This window comes from Pongo pygmaeus, chromosome 8 (genome assembly GCF_028885625.2).
Source record: "Pongo pygmaeus isolate AG05252 chromosome 8, NHGRI_mPonPyg2-v2.0_pri, whole genome shotgun sequence".
Lineage (NCBI taxonomy): Eukaryota > Metazoa > Chordata > Mammalia > Primates > Hominidae > Pongo > Pongo pygmaeus.
This window is the reverse complement of record NC_072381.2, coordinates 106,585,015-106,593,038: the sequence shown is the minus strand read 5'-3', so window position 1 is coordinate 106,593,038 and position 8,024 is coordinate 106,585,015.

Genomic DNA, 8,024 nt, shown 5'->3' with positions numbered 1-8,024 from the left:
CACAACAATAAAGGTATTTGGTAAAGTACAGTGCCATGAAAAATGTAGCTGCTATTTATCATTGTCAGCATCATCATTTTCATCGTCTTCACAGCAGGGCCTACCCAGCTGGTGTGGTGGCTTATCATAGTTTGGCCAGGAAGTTCAACAAGTGAATGCCCAGTATTCTCATTGTACCCTAAGGACAAGGTCCTTTGCATTCTGCTTTTTATCTTCTGATTAGAATGACCTTCCCAAATTGGCCAGACTTCTCCCTTGGGAAGCCTAACATGATCTCAAGGATCTAGGGGTTCAAACTGCTGCAGTTTTGTTACCAACATCTCATTCTCTGCTCCAAGAAAGAATCTGTGAGCTACCACTCATTGGATTGTCTCCGCTACACTCTCCGAATGCATTCCTTGTTGGCTTCCTACTCTTATTTAAAGTGTATACCTTCCTCTCATAAACCAAAACATACATCCTTTCCAGGAGGCAGACAGAAAGGTCTCAAGTGAGGCCTGAGAGCAGCATCTCCTCCCCTTTGAGCCTAGACTTCCTTCCTTCTGGGCCTTGTTTACAGGTCCCCCAAAGAAAGAAAGCCTAAGATCTCTCCCTCCTAGGCGATAGGGAGGAGCATGGGCAGTGGTCCCCAACTACTGTTACCCTTCTAGTATGCCTACACTGTCTCACTGCTGGACCCACAGGCTTATCAGCATTTTGGAATGGGGTAGCAGGAAGGGACACTGCCAGATGAATCAGATCTCCAACTTAGTCCCTATTCCTGAGCCCTGACCCAGAAGTGTACTCTCAGGAGGGCAATGCCCTATGTCTTTTCCTCTTTTCAGAAGTGTTCCCTTCAAGGCTGCAGAGACTGAGCTGGGAGCTAGGGATATGGGGGATGGCAGTTTCTCTACCCACCCCCTGTCCTTGCCTGACGTCACAGCCCTCACTTTCTGACTCTAATTGGTTGCCTTGGAAACAAGTTCCTTAAAGTACATGATGACTTGAGCTGGTGGGAGGGAGAGCCACAGGAGCCAGCCCTGCCATCAAGAGCTTCAGATTCTTTGTCATTCATTCAGCAAGCACTTGTAAGCCTCTGCTATGTTGTAGACCCTGTGCCAGACTCTAGGGATATATCCAGGAGTTGGCAGGGCCCTGTTCTTACAGAGCTCACAATTAACATCTTATACCACCTTCTTCTACACTCACATGTTCATCCTGTGACTAAGTATCTCTGAATTTTCTTCTTGCATTCTGGTTCTCCAAATGTTGAGAGCTCACTGGTTTGGTAGGTGGGGTGCAACTTGCATGTTATCCCTTCTACTCATGGGCTTTCCAAGAGTTGAGAACTTTGATCCTGTTAATGCACATCCTTGCTTGGCACTAAACCCCAAGATGTGGGGCTCTTCAAGCTCCCTTGTCACCCCATTGGTTTCTTTTTTTCTTTTTCTTTTTTTTTTTTTTTTTTGAGACAGGGTCTTCTCACTCTGCTGCCCAGACTGGAGTGCAGTGGCACAATCTCAGCTCACCGCAACCTGCACCTCCCAGGCTGAAGCGATTCTCCTGCCTCAGCCTCCTGAGTAGCTGGGATTACAGGTGCACACTACTACCTCCCGGCTAATTTTTGTATTTTTAGTAGAGACGGGGTTTCACCATCTTGGCCAGGCTGGTCTCGAACTCCTGACCTCAAATGATCCACCCACCTCGGTCTCCCAAAGTGCTGGGATTACAGGCATGAGCCACCGCGCCCGGCCCCTATTGGTTTCTAAGTCCAAATTACAGGAAACAGCTCCCAGCGCCAGCCTTCCAAGGATGCTGGATCCTTTCCTTCCCTTTCAAAGCCAAGGAGCAGAAGAATGGTTGGGACTTGAGAATGAGAGAAGAAAGGTGTCCCTGCTGTGTGTCCACTGGAGTTCATGCACGGGCCAGACACACAGCCATGCTTCCACACACCTGTGTCCTGCCGTCACATGTGCACTTTGTTGGCTAGTACCAGTATCTGTGACTTCTCTCAAATTGGCCAGTGCAGGGGTGTGAATGTGTGTGTGACTCGACTTATGAGCATGGCTGAGCATGTGTTCAGGGGAAGAGGAATTTAGGGGGATGTCTCTATGTATGCTTTTTCCAAATGCTTGGCTTTTTTCAAAATGGCTTAGAGCACTACTGTCATTTATGGGGTTTAAAATGTCAGAACAGGGCCCGCGGAGAGGCAGGGGAGATTAAACTGCAAACAGTGAAGGTTATGGATGACGTTTCTGATAGGCTGACAGGTGGACTCAAATGATGCTGCACTTTAACAATCATTTAAACACACACACACACACACACACACCAGATCATCTTTCCATACTTTAATGGCATATTCTGAAGGCTAAAAACATAAAAGACCATGACTAGAAAACCACAGTTCTGCTTTCAAAATCCAACCAGCAGCTCTCTATGTGAGGGGTGTGTGTGTGTGTGTATACTCACTCAAGTGCATCTACCTGTACAAAATGAACACAAGTGCTTATTTGTCCTTTTGTCTGAGTTAATTCCACCTTACTTCACGTAGTACCCTACATAATTAACACAGTATATCACATCCAAGTCTACCTCAGCATCATAACAATCTGTTTAAGGTAGGCATGGTGGACATTACTACGCCCATTTTACAGAAATGAGTAAGAGAGGTTCAAAGACATCTGATGGGTTGCCCAAGACCACCCAGCTAGGAAGTGATAAAGCTGGAGTGTAGAACCGGGGTCTTTTTGTATCTACTCAGAGCTCTTTTCTCCAGGCTGCTGTTCTCAGCGCTGGCTACACATTAGAATCAACTGGGGAACTTTTAAAAACCATAAGTGCCTGGGCTCCACTCCCAGAGATTCTGATCCAATTATTCTGGAGGTGGCACTTTTGGTATATTTTTAACACTCCCCTCTCCTTAATTCTAACAGGCAGGCTGGTTGAGAACCACTGCTCTGGGGCCTGGAGGCCGTACTCACATCACCTCTACTGTGAATGTGGATTCCAGTCTCTTTCCTCTTCAAAGTCTCCCTGCATCACTTCTCAGGAGACTTAACTTCCCAGGAGGATCAGATCCTTTTCCCTCTGCACCCCACTCCCAACTCCCCACCCTCCTAGACTCTGGAGACTTCAAAGAGTGCTTGCTCACTCAGGCTGATGGAATGCAGGCTCAATGTGGCCATCTCCTAAGGGTGGACTTTGTTGTCCCTCCAAGAGTAAGGGAGGAGAACCAGCTCCACTTAGCCTAGTCACCAGAAGGCCAGGGAGGTGAAGAAAGCTGCCTTAGGGACCTAGATAGACTAAGAGCGAAGAAGGAAGGAAGGAAGGGAGGGAGGGAAGGAAAGAAGGGGGGCAGGGAAGAAAGGAAGGAAGGAGAGAAGAGAAAAGGAGAAGAGAAGAGAAAAGGAGAAGAGAAGAGAAAAGGAGAAGAGAGCTGGGCCGTTGGAAGGCTACACTGCTAAAAAGCATGAACGGTGTGCACGTCACTTGGCCCTCTGCAAGAGAGGTGGTGTAGCACACATTTGGTAATGGCCTGCCTGGGCTTGAAGCCTGATTGCTGCTTACTAGTTGTAGAGTTAGGGCAAGTACCTGTACCTCAGTTTTATTATGTTCAAAATGGCAATGATAATAATACTTGCCTCATAGGGTCTCAGGAAGACTCAGTGAATTCACGTAAAGCCAGGATAAGTACTGGGTAGGTGTTAACTACTATTATTCTCCATCATTTGATGCTTTTGAACTCTCCCTTCTTGAAACTTTGTCCTCTCTTTACTCCACAACACCCCTCTTTCCTGTTTCTCTTCCTATCATCCTGAACATTCCTTCTCAGTTTTCTTTGCTAGCCTGGGTCCTCTGCCCTCCCTCCAAGCCTTTTTCTTTTCTTTTTTCTTTTTTTTTTTTGAGGCAGGGTCTTGCTCTGTTGCCCAGGCTGGAATGCAGTGGTGAGATCTTGGCTCACTGCAACTTCCGCCTCCCAGGTTCAAGCAATTCTCACACCTCAGCCTCCCCAGTAGCTGGAACTACAGGCATGCAGCACCACGCCTGACTAATTTTTTTATTTTTATTTTTATTTTTGGTGGTGGGGGGGGTGTTTCACCATGTTGCCCAGGCTAGTCTCGAACTCCTGGGCCCAAGTGATCTGCCCGCCTTGGCTTCCCAAAGTGTTGGGATTACAGGCGTGAGCCACCGCACCCTGCCTCCCTCCAAGTCTTTGATTCTCAACCCCAATGCCATATTAGAATCACCTGAAGGACTTTTACAGCTCACTCCCAGAGATTCAGATTTAGTTGGCCTGGGGCGGGGCCCAGACACTGGTGTTTTTCTTTTTTTTTTTTTTCTGAGATGGAGTCTCGCTCTGTCGCCCAGGCTGGAGTGCAGTGGTGCCATCTCGGCTCACTGCAAGCTCTGCCTCCCAGGTTCATGCTGCCTCCCAGGTTCACGCCATTCTCCTGCCTCAGCCTCCCAAGTAGCTGGGACTATAGGCGCCCGCCACCACAACCAGCTAATTTTTTGGTATTTTTAGTAGAGATGGGGTTTCACTGTGTTAGCCAGGATGGTCTCGATCTCCTGACCTCGTGATCCACCTGCCTCAGCCTCCCAAAGTGCTGAGATTACAGGCATGAGCTAACTGTGCGCAGCCAACACTGGTGTTTTTCAAGCTCCCCATTTTATCCAAATGTGCTACCAAGGTTGAGAATCACTCCTTTAAATGTGGACATTCCCTAACATTCCACTCTTGGGCCTCTTCAAACTTGTCTTTCCCAAGTAAATAACCTCCTTCCCATGGCTTTAATTACCATCTATATGCTAGTAACCCTCAAATCCACATCCTCTGACTAAACTCTTTTTCTTTTTTTTTTTTTTTGAGACAGAGTCTCACTCTGTCACCCAGGCTGGAGTGCAGTGGCGTGATCTCGGCTCACTGCAACCTCTGCCTCCCGGGTTCAAGCGATTCTCCTGCCTCAGCCTCCCCAGTAGCTGGAACTACAGGCACGTACCACCACACTCGGCTAATTTTTTTTTGTATTTTTAATAGAGACAGAGTTTCACTATGTTGGCCAGGCTAGTCTTGAACTCCTGATTCAAGTGATCCACTTGCCTTGGCCTCCCAAAGTGCTGGGATTACAGGCATGAGCCACTGCACCCAGTCCAAAACTCTTTTGAATGCCACACATGTATTTCCAACTCCCTACCAGACTCCAGATGTATGGAGATAAAGTTCTTCAATTCTCTTAATCTCCTGGATATCTATATTGAGACATACCCCAGACTCTCAAAATATGTGTCTCGATCAGATCTTAGTATTTTTGCTTTCTCCCCAAATCTATTCCATCGCTTCTATTCTCCATCTCCGTCATCATCCCACCATTCACCCAAGGCAAGAACCTGGTGGCCATCTAGGAATCTTCCTCTCAGTCACCTCCCACACCCAATCAAGCACAAAATCCTGTCCATTCTTTGCCATGCCTGGTGGCTTACGCCTGTAATCCTAGCACTTTGGGAGGCTGAAGTGGGTGGATCAGGAGGTCAGGAGATCGAGACCATCCTGGCTAACACGGTGAAACCCCGTCTCTACTAAAAAATACAAAAATTTAGCCGGGTGTGGTGGGGGGGCACCTGTAGTCCCAGCTACTCGGGAGGCTGAGGCAGGAGAATGGCGTGAGCTTGGGAGGCGGAGCTTGCAGTGAGCAGAGATCGGGCCACTACACTCCAGCCTGGGTGATACAGCAAGACTCCATCTCAAAAAAAAAAAAAAAATCCTGTCCATTCTTTCAGAGGCCCTCTCTAGTCTGTCACTCCTCGGTGTCCCCACCACCACTGCCATAACTCGGGTCCTCCATGTCTCTTGCCTGCACAGTTGTAAGAACCTCCTCCCTCGGCCGGGCATGGTGGCTCATGCCTGTAATCCCAACACTTTGGGAGGCTGAGGGGGGTGGATCATCTGAGGTCAGGAGTTTGAGACCAGCCTGGCCAACATGGTGAAATCCCATCTCTACTAAAAATACAAAAATTAGCCAGGCGTAGTGGAGCATGCCTGTCATCCCAGCTACTCAGGAGGCTGAGGCAGGAGAATTGCTTGAACTTAGGAGGCAGAGGTTGTAGTGAGCCAAGATCATGCCACTGCACTCCAGCCTGGGCCACAGAGCGAGACTGTCTCAAAAAAAAAAAAAAAAAAAGGCCAGGCATGGTGGCTTACGCCTGTAATCCCAGCACTCTGGGAGGCTAAGGCAGGTGGACCACCTGAGGTCAGGAGTTTGAGACCAGCCTGGCCAACATGGTGAAACATGGTCTCTACCAAAAATACAAAAATTAGCTGGGGACAGTGGCACAAACCTGTAGTCCCAGCTACTCGGGAAGCTGAGGCAGGAGAATCACTTGAACCTGGGAGGCGGAGGTTGCAGTGAGCCGAGATAGTACCACTGTACTCCAGGCTGGGTGACAGAGCGAGAATCCATCTGGAAAAAAAAAAAAAAGTGTTGGCTTATGGCTCTGGATTTTGAAGGGTAGCTTCTTTCCTCTTGGAGCCAGGGGAGAGAGGCTAAGTATTAAGGAAGAGACCCAAACCTGCCACTAGCCAGACACTCTACTCCTAGCTTCCTCCCTGAGTCTGCCTCAGTGATACTGGCTCTCTAGGCCCCAGAGCTAGGAGCTCTCACTGCCATAGTCCCGAGGCCCCTCCTGGCTCAGCTGAGGTGAGTAGAATCCTCTTTCCCCTCTTTCACATGAAATCAGCTTGGAATGGCTCCAAAGGAGCCTTCAGAGAGAAACCAAGAGAAACTAAAAGCAAGCAAGCAAACTGACCCCCAAACACTTAGAGCTACAGAAATGGACAGAATGAGGATGTCTGATTCTGATTTATCTCCCCTGCCTAAGAGAGCACATTCAAGGGTCACCTTCTCTCCTCATCCAGGAAAGGGGCTGGGCAAGAGTCCTAGCTCCAACCGCAGAAAGGAAGGCAACTGAAAAGGTGCAGTTCTTATAGCTAGGGAAATTGAAGCAAGCCCTCATCCTCCACAGGAGTGAAAAGACAAGGCCATTAATGGACACTTGCCTTAGAAAAAGTCAGGGGCCCAGACAATAACCCACAGAGAGGGTGTGGTCTACAGGACAGCCAGGACAGTGTTGGCCTTACTCATGACTGGATCCACAGTGACCCTTAATTGAGAATATTCGAGAGCTCTTGTTACATATCAACACTGTGCCAAGCACCAGATGAGCTTGAGTAACCCTCACGACAACCCTATGAAGTAGGGACTATTATTATTCCTGTTACAGGTGAGGAAACTGAGTCTCGGAGAGGCTGTGACTTTTCCAAGACCACAAAGTTAATAAGCGTTAAGCCAGGATTCAAACTCAGATCATCTGTCTCCAAACCCCAGGCTCCTAACCTCCATGGTGCCCTGTGTCACAGACATAGCAGATGATTATTCAATAATTGCTCATAGTAATAATTGCTAACATTTATTGAACATTTAACAATGTGCTGAGCACTGTGTGAAGCACTTGACATACATTATTTTATTCAGTAGGTATATTATTATGCCTGTTTTATAGATGAGGACACTGAGGCTTAGAGAAGTTAAGAGCACTGTCCACGATCCCAATGCTAGTTTAAAAGAACTAGCATACAAACTCAGGGGGGATAGATACATGAGTGACCAGAGGCACAGAAAATTCCCCCACCAGAACCACTACCAACCTGGAGAATGTCCATGAAGGAAAGAGAAGCCCTTTCCAGGAGCTCCGACAAAGTGGCTGACACCTTGATCAAGGATCTGCGGGCCTTTATCACATGTCCTGGCAAAGGCAGCTCCAGCCTGGACTGCCGTCAGGCTCGGGACCGAGCCGTACTCAGAAGCGTCCCTAGGAGGCTGGGCCAGTTTCCTCTCTTTTCTGCAGGCGTCTCCAGAGCACCCTCTCACCAGCTGTATCTACTCACAATCGTCTGGCATTTGGAATCTGGTTGAGTTTGGGTCCCTCAATACCCAGAAAAATCAGAGCCTCCAGGACCCGCCCCTAAGCAGGAATTTTTCAGATCT